Here is a 15381-nt window from a genome sequence, read left to right as displayed (position 1 = left end):
TGTATTACAGTGTCTGTTCTACCCATAGTCAATTACAAACAGCCAGAATTCCATAAATAGTTCTTAGATTGATATGAATAGGTTGGATTCTTTTCATTTGCTGTAAAGTCTGGGCATTGAATTTAATCAATATTAGCATATGACATGGTTAGATTAGACAGTTGCTGGTCTGCACACAGACTCTAAAATGTTGCCAATTACCTTCCCTCAGTCTCTCTTTCAATAAAAGAAGAGGCTATCACTACAGAAGTGAGTGATTGTAGGCTAGGGGACAGCAGCTGTTTAAATACAAAAATTCTGATCATACTGATATTTACAAGATCAAATTCACAGTTAGCCATATGTAAAGAACTTTTGAAGCGAAGACAAAACATGCATGTATACAGCTCTTAAACGCAATCTAGTGCCCTGTAGCAAGATGTGTACCGTGAATCTCAGCTCCATCATGGCCCAGTTACATGTCATTAGGCAAGTTCTTTGCCTTTGCCATTGCTCAGTCTCCTCATCTATAAAGTAGTAGTAATTGATCCTATCTCATAAAGGGATTGTGAGGATTAGATAAGGTATAGATGAGCATAAGACAGTGTCTGGCCTGTAGTAAGCGCTCTAGTGTACGTGTGCTACATATTATTGTATGTTTTTCACTCATTAAAATTCTTAGTTGCAATAATTGGGTCATGTAACACTGGGGAGGATAAGTATATTCTTTAGTACCTCCTAATATGTGAGGGAACCTATACACTGCAACTGGTTCTTCAAGGAGCATGATTGGGGGAACAGGACACAGGGAACCAGTAAATCCTGGTTGTAGCAGGGAGCAGAGAGGTCATTGAAGATAAGGTTGAGATGGGCCTTTGTCAGTATTGGAAACCTGGAGCCTTGCCAAAGGGTAAGTACACATCACCTCTAAGCCTGGATGGAAGGAGTAAAGGAGATAGGATTACATGAGGGGAGAAGACTGAAGGAGTTTGTATAAAACGGTGTTGTTCTAACCAGGTGCCATCCTCAACCCAGAGTGTGCATCCAAACAACCCAGATTACTCTCTTCCCATCAGAACACATAAAGACCCAGGCGTCAATGTTCTGAGCTCCTGAAGTGTCTCCAATGTGCACTTACTAAGTAGGGGAGGAGGTGGAGGAAGGCTGGGGAGTCCCAAGTGGAGAACATTTCAAACTGTTGCTTGGTGAATGCTCATGAAGGGGAAAAGAGATGGAAAGGTAAGCGCTGAGGGGCAGGGATGAATGTCTGTGATGAGATGCTTTGTGGAACACCTCATTGTGGTCATTCTTTGCCAGCTTCAGGTATGGTTCCTTGGTTCCTTCTGGCCAGAAAATGTGGAAGAAAGAAAGGTACAAGGCATCTCAACAGGTGACAGAAGAGGAGAGGACAGGAAAGTAAAAGGCAGCTCATGTAAGAGGCCAGGGAGCTTGTCTCTAGAGTTCTTCCTCTAATATGGCTCAAATCAAGTCCTCCATTACATGTGTCAATATCCTGGGAGAGAGAATGAGGAGCCCAGCTTGGGGTTTATTCCATGAAACAGCCTCATGGACTGAACCTAGTGAGGCTTCCAAGTCTGTGTCTCTGTGTGTTCTGAACTGTCACACCAGTTTGCAGGGATTATAGGTACTGGTGGTGCTTAGTGTTGGAAAGTAGAGGGTGATAGGGGCATGATAGGGAACTATGCTCCAAATTATAGAGGCAGGATAGTTATGAAGAATTAATGTTGGTGGGGCTTGGGAAATGGACAGCACTGAGTGCTTCCTGCACAAGCATGAAGATCTGAGATCAAATCCCTGGCATCTCTGTAGAAAGCTAGACATGGCCATGTACATGCCTGTAACCCAGGAGCTGTGGTAGACAGACAGGAGGATTGCTGGGGATCTACCAGCCTAGCTTCAGGTTGAATAAGAGACCAATCTCAAGGGATTAAGGCTGAGAGTGATAGAGCAGGACACCCAATGTCCTCCCTTGACCTCTGGAGACATACATGCAGCCATGTGTATCCACATATCACACACGCACACGAAAGAAGACTTGAAGGGGCTTGGAGCATAGCTCAATGGTAGTGCACTTGGCTAGCACACATGAGGACCTGGATTTGATCTCATGACCAAATTAAAACAAGAAGACTAGAGGAGTTTTATTTGACATGTCTCTATGAAGTGGATTGCTGGAAATATACTGGTAAACTGTGTACCTGTTGCTTGATCATTTAGTCTTTTTAAAATTTTATTTTTATTTTATATTTTAATGTTTTTTCTATTGTATAATAATTTCTTGAGTGCCCTCCCTCTCAGCCCTTGCAATCTCTAGGTCACTTTCTTCCCCTGTAGATCTTTTTGGCTAACTCCAAGAAGATGGATGGGGGCAAGGGTACAGCTTATTGCTAGATAAGATTCTCAAGGCGGATGTAACTGTCTTCCTTGTGCTTCTGGAACACAGCTGGCAGGTCCAGCTCCTCCTATAGTGCTTTCACCCCAGCCACTTTCTCTGGGTCCTTCTGCCCATAGCTCTCTTCTAACATCTGGCGCTGTTGTGGAGTGGCTCATTGCAGACAGGGAACCACCAGCCAGCTGCATTTGTTGTCCTGGATGTCAGTGTCACCCTTTCCAGTCACACTGAGGTCCCCAAAGAGGTCAAGGTAATCGTCCTGGATCTGAAAGAACTCGCCCATCTCCAGCAGGATCTTCATGGCATTGGCTTGCTCCTTCTCCCCATCCCTGCCGGCCGTGTACATGGCAGTGGCCATGGGCAGGTAGAAGAACTAGAAAGCTGTCCTGTACTTGAAAATAGATTTGTACCTCTTTTTAGTGTATCTACCAAGATCCACATGGCCTGGGGTGCTGTGCTGAGGTCCAGGGTCTGCCCTACCTCAGTCCCATAGGAACTCTGCAGGAAGAGATCCATTAGGTTCAGATAGCAGGGCTGCTACCGGCAGTAGAACTTGAGCAGGCAGTAGATACAGGCTTGCAGAAGCAGTGTCGTTGATGGCATCCAAACTGATGCCTGGCTTCTGATACCGGCAGATCTACCCCGGCTAGTGAGAGAAGAATCCAAGGTATCATCTGACACAAGAAAGGAAGCTTGGAGGAGATCTACACACCAGCCCACAGTCAAGGCTCGCTGGAGACTATCAGCGTCCTGTTTCCCTGGCTCCACCAGCTTCCGGAAAGCTTGTTGCACAGTCGAACCCCGATTGTACTTGCCTCCTATGGTACTCCAGGACCTCCTTGCGTCGGGCAATGGCATCTCCTGTCTCTTCTGCACATTCCAGCTCATCCTCTGTCAGCACCTTGACAATCTGGAAGAACTGCTGGATGAAATCCTGCCGATCTTGGCTGCAAGCACTCAATTTCTGGTTTCCATTCATTCTGAGAGAGGAGCAAAATACTCTGTTCCTGGATGTGGGTTCTCTCCTTTAAATTTTTTTTTTTTTTTTTTTAATGAATGAGTGTTATGCTTGCATGTATGTAAGTGCACCTGTGTCATGCTATACCTGCAGAGGTCAGAAGAGGGTGTCGATCCCCTGGAACTGGTGTTATGGACAGTTGTTAGCCACCATGTGGGTACTGGGAATCAAACCCAGGTCCTCTGTAAGGACAGCCAGTGCTCTTAAACAATGAGCCATCTGGCCCCCTGATCATTTAGTCTTCAAAAGACTTTAAGCTGTTTGTGGGCAGGGTCCACTCCAGTTGGAGTCCTATAAATATTTTTTGGAGGATCTAAATTAAGAATTTATCCCCATCCACACCCATTTATTAGATGGAGAATCTATTCTCACCCACCTCCATTTGCTAGATTTAGCCTGACATTGGAGAAGCTTATTCCCCCTTATTCTATGTTCTGTTACTGCTGTCTAACTGTTCTTGCAATGATTTGCTGTCATTGAGACTGAGATTTAATTATGCAAAGCCTGGCAGATCATCTAAAGTTGCTGAAGAAGCACATTTGTGATGTGAAAGAAAAAAGTCTTTGTATTTTGCTAAGTTTCACAGCCTTCTTGAACATTTTCATGGAAAAGAACTGAAAATTTTAAGTGATTGCTTTGCAGATTTGTGAAATATCTCAACTAGATATGAAAATGAAAATATGTTCAATCATCTTCAGGAGTGAGAAAAAAAGACCCTGACTCTGCTCATCTCCTGTTGCGCCCAGAATATATCCACCCCTCTCTCCCTCTTATATCCTCCACAGAACGATAGTATAGTCCTGACTATCCTCAGGTTACCTGTGCCTGGAAGTGGACAATTTGGGCCTCCAACATCCCTGGGGATGATAAGACCGGAGTTTTCTCTACACAGTAAGAGAATCAGGTGACGAGGCATCTTCTTGATAGAGCCACCCTTCCGATTGCCATTCTAATCACACACAGCAGAATGCTTTGTTCTATCAAGTGCTTCAGGCCTGAAGCCTCTACATCACTTCAAAGCTTTTAGGTGTCCAGACTCTCAGGATCCAGCCAGACCTGCTGAAGCAGGATCTGCATTTTACCAGGATTCCAAGAGATTCATGTGCACATTAAAGTCTGAGAAGCACAGGTGTCACAGATGATCAGTTAGGAGTTCCTCAGGGGCAGTCTGTGCCATCTCTGCTGGGATTCCTATGTCTAGTACTGTACTGTTGGTGGGAACCTTGAGTTCTATCTCCCAAGGTGGCTATTGCATTTCCCCCAAGGTTGCAGCTGTGAGCTCTAAGCATGCACTTGCCACCCATGAGAGGCACACTTGTGAACTTCTACTGTGGAAGACTACATCGTCAGAAGGTTGAAATGCTTTTCACAAAGGAGCTGGAGAAGATGTCTAGCTCTGAGGAGCCACCACACGTCCTTAACTGTATTCATTTTCTGCCCAAGCAGCTAGCTACAGGGGTTGCTGGTGTTTACAACTGAAACCCTGCCACAACTACCTACAGCTACTGATGCGGATGGTTTAAATGAATTTCTTTCAGTAATTCTCAAATGTTTTTATTTCAAGCTTTATTTGCTTAAAAATTGTGAGAACTATAAAAAGTGTATGTAAGTTACAGAATCTTGCTGGCCTGGAATTATTTATATAGCCTAGGCTGGCTTCAAACTTGTGCAATCTCCTGCCTCGGTGTCATTTACAGGTGTGCACCGCCAAGTCTGGTTTTAATATTTGCTACATTATATCTTAAAGTTGAAAAAAATAGATATTCATCTATTCACAAAACCTATTTCACATCAAACATAAATAGTATATTTTAAGAAAAAATTACTAGTTTCACAACAGGATTTTTTATTGAATTTTTTTCAATTTTCATACAATATAGTTTGATGGTATTTAGAGCCTCTTCCCTCTCGGCACCTCCCCCCACTGCCCTCTGCCCAATTTAATGTGCTCTCATATATAAAAAATATGGCCTATAGAGTCTGATTTGTGTCCCCAAATGCCCTTCAATGTAGGTCCACCCATTGGGCCCACCAAGAGTCCCAGCCTTGTCTCTCCCCTTCCCAGCAGCCATCAGTTGCCGAAAGTTCCTTAGGTTGGGTTGGGGTTTCTTACCCACTTCCCCATGTCTAAGCCGGGATTTTGTCTGATTTGAGCTTGCATAGGACCTATGCATGCTGTCACCATTTTTTTTTTTTTTTTAAGACAGGATCTCCCTGTAGTTCCAGCTGGTCTAGAACTCACTATGGGGATCTCACAGAAATTGGTCTGCCTGGCTTCCAGAGTGCTGGGATTAAAGGCGTGTGCCACCATGCCTGGTCAAATTTTCATTTTTATAAGTCTCTTTGAGGTCTGAATAAATCCAAGTCAACTGAATTTTCTTACCTTTTACATTTGATCTATTTCACTATTTTGTTTTGGTTGAGGCATATAAAGAAAATCTGGTCATTTGCACAAGTTTATACTTTTAAGATAATTACAGATATACTTTTTAAATAGTACCTCAAAACTTAACAAGCAGCAGGCTTTAAAATGTTAGTTACAAAGTGAAATCTAAAACCATTATCAATGAATTTTTCATGCTTTATTATTATATTAAAATGTGTAGGTATCTCTCACTTTGATTAGATCATGTATCCACACATAGTTTTGAAACTTTTTTCATTGGTCATTTGGAAAGCACACAGTCAGTATTTCAGAGTATACATTGCTATTGTCTTTTTTTTTCATTAATCACGCAGGTGCTTTTCCTCAAGGTGACTGTCACACTTCCATATGCAGAAGTGCTTTATGCAAGAATGTGTGCACAGAGGGAAGGTCATGGACAAGGGAGGCCATGAAGAGGGCTCTCACCGGAAACCAGTTCTGCCAGCACTGTGATCTTGGGCTTCCACACTTCAAAACGGGCAGGAGACAAATTACTCTTGTTTAACCACCTGCCTGTAATATTATGTTATAGCAGCCCTGACTGACAAGACAGTTAAGCACAGAGCCTGGGAACGGCCTCACTGTGCTCCCACAATTCCTTTAATACAGAGTAATGGTTCCCATCACCGATCAGCTAGGTTAATTGACATTGTATCATTTAGGATCTATTCAAGCAAAAGGAATATTAAAGAATCTTACACTTACAGAATCCAACCAGAGGTATACTACTCTTGCAGAGGACCTGAGTTCAGTTCCCAGTACTCACATCCAGTGGCTCACAACTGCTTGTAACTCCAGCTCCAGGGGATCCTGAAACCCTCTTCTAGCTCCGAAAATACCTGTATTCATATGCACATTACCCCCACCCCCATTAAAATAATTCAACAAAAAAAAATATCTTAAACTGAAAGTACAAAAGCCTGAGGGATGTGTGAGGGGCTGGTAAGTCAGACCCAGGGACATAGGCTTTTGGTGATTACCCCACATGGTGACAAAGTGGGTAGAGAAGTCCCAGACTTCAGAAACAGACTCCAAGATTTCTAGCAAAAAAGGATGTTTTCATACAGATATCTTTCTTATGAGTGGGAGAAGCTTGTTCTAGATTCCCTGTTCCTGGCCACTTCCAATTTTCCCTCAGGATTCACTGGACAAAACTGGGACACACCTTAAAGTTTATATTCACCATTGGCAAGAGGGTTGAAAGAGCCAGTATGTCTCTCCTATAGGGGTCTAGGAACCCCTCCAACCCCTTCTGATGAATGATCTCAAGGAAGATTAAAGGACTATTTCAAACCATCCTCTGGCCTCTGCTGTATATTTGTGATCAAGTTATAGTAAGCCTATAATTTTGTTAGACATACAGTCCTGGACCCTTTCAGATGCTCTAGCCTTGACTTAAACATTGTTCAAGGCCCATTGTCCATAATGATTGCAAATGGCCTTCCACCTTTACAGGCGCTAGAAGAAAGGCAGGCTCCTAAAGCACTTTCTAACTCGTATCCTCAAGTAAGAAGTTATATTTTCATGAAACTTGCATCCTGCAAGTTTCATTCATCTCCCAGACAACTATTTCAGTGTGCCCCTAAGATCACAGGTGACCTCTAGCTACAGTAACAATATTGCCAAGCCCAAGGGCTCTTTGGGGGACTATGGGGAGCTCTCTGCCTGGAATGAACAAACTGATAGCCTTCAACCAGTGACTGATAGGAATTGGTGTTTAAACACCCCAGTTCACTCAGCCTTTAGGTAGATTAATTAGGAGACCATGTACAGAGTTTTAAGGCAGTAAGTCCCTGGGTGGTAGCTCCAAAAGGCTCAGCCACCATCCCCAAATACCAATTAAGAGACAAGAATTGGTGAAAAAAAAAAAAAAAAAAGAGAGAGGAGATTTAATCAACATGTTGAGAAGAGGAACAAATGAAGGAGTACAGTGACCCCAAGTCTGTCTGTGGCACTGACACAAGCTTTAGGTTTAAATAGAGGAAGAACTGGGGCAGGGACAAGAGATACATGTGATTAAGCAGTTTTGATTACGGTGCTGCCTCATTGATCAGGGACTCAGCCCAGTTCTTTGGTTCTGCAGGGTGATAAAAGAAATCCTTAAAGGGACCTGCTTCTCAGGAATAGATTACTGCTGCTCCAGGGTACAGTCTCACCATATTGAATAATTACACTCACTTGGGGTACTCTGTCTGTGAGGCTCTGCTGTGTCTGGAATCTAAGGCTTAGAACAATGTTAATCTGTGCTTTCAACCTGAAGGTGATGAGATGGTTGGGTAGTCATTCCCTGAATGATTTAAATGTCTGCAGAGTCAAGCAGGCCTCTGACCCAAAGTAAAGAAGACAAACAAAATGAAAGCAGAGATGCCAGGCTTTTGTACGGCCTTTAGTTGGGCCCACGTGAGGGGTCAATGCTTTGCACATCCTGTACCAGGTTTCCAGGCTTGGCGCTGATGGCGCTGTGGCAGCTGGCTGGTTGACACCTTCACTGGCAGTCTTCCCTGCCCATTTCCCTTCTCCCCTGCTGGTGTTCCCTGCTCCACCCAAGGAAATTACTTGCATTTGAACCTCTACCACCAGGTCTCCTTCAGGGGAAATTCAATCTAGACACAGAATGTTCTATTCTATATAAATCAAAAGAGACTTAGAGAAGCCTAGCCAAGTTCGACACCATTCTGAACCATGAAGGAAGGGAAGAAGAATTGCAGTCAGCCTGTGGGTAACCACCTCTCACAGGGCTGGCTGGGGTCACAATCAGTTTTGTCCTTGCTATTCTGACACTGTACAATCTCCAAAGAGAGTTGCCCCCCAGTACATCCTCATGAAGCCAGCCCCCAAGAAGTTAAGAACGTATTTTGAGATAAAGGTACAGAAATCTCCAGAGATAAACAAACGACTTGCACCTTAGGAGGGCAGATAAATATAGCACAGTAAGTAAGCTGAGTAAGTATAAAAGAAGTAGTCAAACAAGGGAGTGGTCAGCAACTCTCCTTAGGAACATGCTCTTTAGCTAGTGTCTGACCTATAAAATGATGTTGAGAGTGTTAGGCTGGCTTCTGACTAATTAAGTGCAAGGAAAAAAAAATCTAAAGTCAATAACAGAGTATATCGTAAATGCAGAAGGAAGGAAATGTTTAAATCCACCTCATGAGATTTTGTGCAACTTTCTATCCCCCCCACCATTGTTTCCTACATCTACATATTTAAGGTGTTTTCCCTAGCAGGTTCCCATTCTCTGAAATGTGTTTCCAAGTATTTCTTTCTTTCTTTTTTTAATAGGTTTTTCTTCCCAGTACTGGCAGGTTAGGTCAATATCATTTTCCCTGTTTGAAGAAGCAAAAGTGTGCCAAAGAAGACAGGCAATGTCATTGGCTCAAGTCCTACAGGAAGGCACAGTGAGTACTTTTCTACTCCCAACCTACTGAAAAGGTACCTCTGAGCCATATGTACACAAGATAACACAAGGCCAATCATTTCCTTATGCACATCTTTCATTCCAACACTCGGGAGGCAGAGGCAGGCATATCTCTGTGAGTTCAAGGCCAGCCTGGTCTACATAGCAAGTTCCAGGCCAGCTGGGGCTATAGGGAGGCCCTGTCTCAAAAAAAAAAAAAAAAAAAAACCTTCCAAATTGGAAAAGAGAAATCCTTTAAAAAAAAAACAACCTGTATTAATGATGTGGAATATTAAGATATTGTGATGCCAAATCAGTTTTCTCCTACACATCCCCTCCTGGATTCTTCCCTTTGTCTATCCATTTCTCCTTAGATCAAACTCCACCTCCTTCAGGAAGTTGCCATGACTGTGTCAGCCTGCCTGGGTCTCCTTCTACTCTCTGCATTCCACAACAGTGGGTCGTGATGACATAGTATTCTGCAGGTCAGTGGTGTGTGCCTTGTTCTATACTTGATATTTGACCTCTGGCACATACAAAAGCCCATGTGTCTTATTAAAAGAATGAATGAAAACTTACGGCAAACGTTTTCCACATGCATGTTTCTGTTTGGGAAAAAGAGAGATAGATTCCAACTCAATCCTATGTTTGACTAACCAGCCAAGGTAGATGAAGTCTGAGGACAGAGTTAAGGTAGTCCTTGAAGACATACAGCAATACCAAAATAACAAAGTGACTGGGAACCGTAAAATCATGCCACTTTCTGCATATTCCTGACAAAAGTAATTCTATCTTTGAGATTCTGCTTGTTTCTTGCCATCACAGCACTTGTAAACATTCCAGTGAAAACTACTGAGTGAGTCACCTAACTCTGTTGAACATCCAACGGGAAGCTCTATGACATTAGGTGCCATGGAGACACAAGACAGCAGAAGACTGCACTTCAGGGACAACTGTCTCCTTCATGCTTACACATGCATGTTTCTAGAGCTGGGCTACATAAACCAGAGCTACCAGAGCTAGAACATCTTGTTCCCATTCTTAGGCTCACATTTGGCCACTAATCATTCATTTAGTCTCATGTTTGTTGAACACTGTCATGGGCCAGGTTCTGTACTGGGCACTGGAGAGATGGTGCACCCTGAACACAGTCCACATGATACAAATGTGCAGGTGTTTCCAAGAGTTTTTGGTCCGTTAATGATGACTTATGTTGCTTTCTAGGGCAAGTCTATAGTCTTCATTGTTACTATAGAGTATATATATACATATATATGTATATACATATATATATATATAGTTATTGCTCCATCTGAACTCCATGCTTTCTGCAGTATTGGTGGGACACTGCTGCCTACTAGAGAAATAGAACAGTAAACACATATGTCCATTTTGGTCCTCAGTTTTCTTATGTGTAACATGGCTCAGTAGACCCTGGTAGCCAGCAAAGTCAGTGACTTCTACTCAGATCTTGCAGTCTTTTTTAAAAATTTTACTTATTATTTTCATTTTGTGTGTATGAATGTATTGCCTGCATGTATGTAAGTGTACCCATGTTGTGTAATGCCTGCAGAGATCAGAAGAGGGTGTCGGCTCCTCTGGAACTGGAGTTATGGATGGTTGTTAGCTGCTATGTGGGTGCTGGGAACTAAACCTGGATCCTCTGCAAGAGCAGCCAGTGCTCTTAACCACTGAGCCATCTCTCTAGCCCCAGATCCTGCAGTTTTGACTCAAACATTTCTTAGTGGGCACTTCCTGCACCTGTCCTGGGGCCTTTCTGTCCCTTCATTCTGAATAAGATAAAGAAACCACTGTGCTTGGTGCCTCTCCTGCTGAACGCTTCATTATAACCCAACAGGAAAGAAGTTTCAACTAAGCAAATGCTCACTTTCCTTTCCTTCCCCCACCCATCAGTCTCTGTCATCTTGATAGAGAAAATATGGCTGGTAATAGCCTGTGGTGGAACAAACATTTGCATAACTGTTACCTCAGAGCCCATAAGTCTGAGATAATTGGCTGATGGTGCTTAAAATGATTAAGTGATTGTAATTTATATGATTAACCAATTAAACCATGCTCCAGTGATTGGCTCAGGGTAGGCCTTGAGGATATGCGCTCTTCTCCCAGCATGAAGGCCAACACTGCCCTATATTAAATGTTCTTTCCAATGCCGACTATGTTCCTCTGACCAGCAGGTAAAGTGTTTTTCACTGGGTGGTTGAATTTCATCATGTTCATTGAGTGGCTACCAAAGAAATTAGTGCCTGGCATAAAGCAATGGGAGACAGGGAGGTGGTTCTTTAAGAACAGTGTAGAGTGATGAGGTGGTCCCTTAGAACCATGGTTTTTATTTTAAATAGCCCAGATTCCACTAAAGTAAAAGAATGGTTAAGTCTGAGAACTTGGGAGCCATGTTGGAGCATTTGAGTCCTGCTGTGCCACTCAGCAGCTGTGTTATGTAATCAAGTTCTTTAACTCCTTTAAGATTGCAGATTCCTTTCGTAGGAAATAGTATTCTTGCCTACCTCTTAGGATTATTATGAAGCTCAAATAAGATAATGCATATCATAGTCCCAGTAAACATTAACTATTGTTGTGGTTGCCATGATTTTATTATTCCACTGGAATGTAAGCGCCAAAGATACCCTTCCTTCTCTGTTCCTGGTGTTCAGCATGGTTCCTGGCACAAAACTCAAAAATATGTAAAGATGGTTGAAATCATCACAGAAAGCAGAAGGTGCTAAATTCATGCTGGGCATTGCTGCCATTGCTGCGGGGAACTCCTGCAATGCCTCCATGAGAGAACTATTATTACCGTCTGTATTCTAGAGGTTAGAAACCCAACATACTGAGAGGTATATTGCCCATAGTCCCACAGTGAGAGGTGCACTGGGCACTACATTATGGCACTTTTGTAATTAGTAAGCAAGAGGATGTTTAAACATATCAAGCCATCTAAGGTAAAAAGGCATTACCAATGGGAATAATAAAAGAGAATGCTATGCTTCCTGCCATTTGGTGGAAAACCAAACAACTTGGTGAATTTACCTAGTGATGCATTTCAAGGCCAAGGCAAATTTGGTGAATGCAATAAGGAAGAAATAACGTGAGTTCTCAGATCCAATCAGGCAGATAGTGAGAAAGTAGATTCTGAATGTATTCTTTGTTAGGTAAACTCAAGTTCAAGGTGACTCCTGTTAGGCTTCCCCCAACCACACTGCCTGCTACCAGGAGTCACTTGTGTGCCCCAGGCTAAACACGCCACCTTCTTCCAGGAGACTTTCCTTGACTTTTTAGCCACCAGGAGATCTGTGCAGCTCAGCAGGTGGCTAGACAGCTGGGCTGTTGGTTTTCAGGCTACAATTTATCAGAAAGTTTAAAGACAGGGAAGTAATTGGTATCCTATGCTGGAGGCCACAGCCAACATACCAAAGGCAATGACTTGTGGGTGTCTTTCTGAGGCCTCTTGAGGTTATTAAATGTCAGTGTAATAAAGATAGCAAGTGTTTTACTTCCATTTAAAGAATAACTGCACTTGTACCGTGGATACTACCAGAGGTGAGAGGTGCTGGGCTGGGACTGCTACTAACTGCTATAAACCTGGGTGTGAGGTGAGCTGGAATTTCCCTACATGGAGCCCAGTGCTTTATCAGGTCTTTAACAGCCACCTGGCTCAGTCCACTTTCCTTTGCTGACTCTCCGCTCTCCTTCTTCTTATCCCCTTTCTTCCTGACCCAGGAACTATCCTTTTCTCCTCTCCTACCACCTCTCATTTCTCCCCCCTCCCATTTCTTGAACATAAATGGTTAGTAGGCTAATTTCTATGGGACAAGCTATAGTTCACTGGGTGAATCTGACCATTCAGAAGTGACCACCAGCTCATGCATTCCACAGAAGGCAGAGTTTTTGTCATTAACTTGGTACTGCAATTGATAATTCGATTTTCTTTCACCATTGGTTCTTGGTCTTATGTTGACAACTTTGTATAGGTTCCTGTTTTATTTTTTAAGTCTTGATTTTCCTTTATTCAATACCTCTTCATAACAGAAATCTTATAAAATAGAGAAAAGACAAAGAAGAAAATAAAAATAACTTTAAAACATTTCCTACTCTCTTTTTCTCTTTAAATCCTCCACTACTTAAAAAAAGGTAGGGGGAAAAAAGAATTTTTAGTCCAAAAGTTAGTCCTCCATATGCACGTATGCACATAAGACAAAGGGGAGAATTTGGAAAAAAGCTGTCTGTGATTCAGGGCTTGATATGAAGATATCTGAGAAGTTCAAATTGTGGCTGTATTCCTGCAGTGCTAACCTCCAGACTTCTGATCTCTCCCAAGCTTCAAGGAAGCCATTCTCTGGCTATTGTGGAAGAGAAAGAAAATCAAGCCATAGATTTGGCAGGTCAGAGCTACTCAATTGTCTTGAACTCTTTACAAATCCAAGAATTTCCCTGCAGCCATTATTCACTGTGAACTTGACCATTGCTCTTTGTAAAGAAGAAATGAGAACTTCATTTTGGTTAAACAGCAGCTCCTATGAAACTGGGCATTGAAAAGGGGGCAGAGTCCATCACTGATTTTCTGATGTTATAAAATATTAAAAGATGGGAAAGTTTTAAAACTAATTTTTAGGTATCCATCTGAAGCCATATCCAGTTGGCCTGGAGGATCAATGAAACAACATTATATAGAAATGCTGAACTCATACTCTCCTGCTTAATCTATATTTCAAAGATGAGACTGAGCTCTTAAATGACCTACACACAGACCGAGCTGATACCCAGTTTAAAACTCGCATTTGGAACCTTGTTGTTGAAAAAGACTATTTCAAGGAAATGAAAGTCAACACTCTGCAGTACGGGAGAAGAGATTAATGAAAACTCAAGACAAACCACAGGAAACAGATGGGTAGGTGGGGACCCATAGGGTCTTTATATAGATTTAACATTGGCTTCCTGGAATGAGTTTTGGGCTTTCTATTTTATATAATCTGTTCTACCTCCTGCTTAGGGAAAGTCTATGAGACAGCCTTTATGATATCTGTATATTTACTTAGAATGCTGTCAGTCCATTGGAACTGCCATAATAAAATGTCATAAACTAGGTCCAAATCAACAACAGGAGTTTATTTTTCACAACTCTGGAGCCAGGGATACTGAGGATCAAGAGATTTGCTATCTAGTAAGGGTGTGATGACTATATCATCAGTGGCTCTTTCTTGTTGGGTACTTACTTGTTACAAGGAGAAAACGCTGAATTTCTTTGGCTCATTCTAAGGGCACTAATCTCATGCATGGGGCTCCACCTTCATGACCTCCCCAAAACCCCACCTCCTAACTCCCTCACATTAGAAATCGGTTTCATGATATAAATTTTGCAGGAACATAAACATTCGGTCAATAACTAGTAATACTGTGGCATTGTGATTGACCTTATGTGCAGCTGAGGCCTATCGTAGGAAGAATGGGAGTGTTTTTTCAGTTTCCTTAGCTCCATCTCCAACAGGAAGTCCCACTTGAGGAGCACAGGAATTCAGGAAGTAGCAGGACATAAATCATCACTGTCTGTCAAGTGACATTGAAGCCAAAAGGAATATTCTAACCCGAGGTAAATTAGGACTGAGAATCCATATAAGCGCTTCATTCTCTTACTTTTATTTTCACTTCTTTTCCTTAGTGCTAAGGCTGGGCCTTCCTGATGTGCTTTGTACCTAACAAAAGTCCTGATCCCCTCAGAAAGTTCTCCTGAAGCTTAGCTCAGAAGCTCCAAAACCATGGCCTTTTCCAAACCTTCAGAGCATCTCTCAGTGACCTCTCTATGACTGTGGAGACTTTTCACACTTGGGCACAGTACTTAAAGGCCCTTTCTTACTGTTCCCGTACCCTGTCAATTTACAGCCTCCAACTCCTCTTTCACCTCAAAACCAAATATCCTTGAGCATGGGGACTGAGTGAGTTAAGCTCATTTCTACTCCCAAGTCCTAGTATACAGCCTGGCACCACGACTGTCCCCCAGAGTTTTAGTTATTTTATTTCTTGGTTTCCTGTCTGGAATGTTAAGCTCAGCAAATGGAGAGCTTTTTGCTGCATTTGTTCAGAGCTCCCTCCCCAGGATCCAGAAGAGTGTGTGGCACTCAGTAAGTGCTTAACAAACA

At 42.6% G+C, this 15381-nt stretch overlaps 1 pseudogene; it reads right to left on the bottom strand.

Moving 5' to 3' along the window:
* Positions 1 to 2315: 2315 nt before the first annotated feature.
* Positions 2316 to 3380, bottom strand: LOC103740825 (annotated as a pseudogene).
* Between the last annotated feature and the right edge of the window lie 12001 nt (positions 3381 to 15381).

This window comes from Nannospalax galili, unplaced genomic scaffold (assembly GCF_000622305.1).
Source record: "Nannospalax galili isolate Female #2095 unplaced genomic scaffold, S.galili_v1.0 scaffold158, whole genome shotgun sequence".
Classification (NCBI taxonomy): domain Eukaryota; kingdom Metazoa; phylum Chordata; class Mammalia; order Rodentia; family Spalacidae; genus Nannospalax; species Nannospalax galili.
The sequence above is the reverse complement of the archived record's forward strand: the minus strand, read 5'-3'. Positions and strand labels throughout refer to the sequence as shown.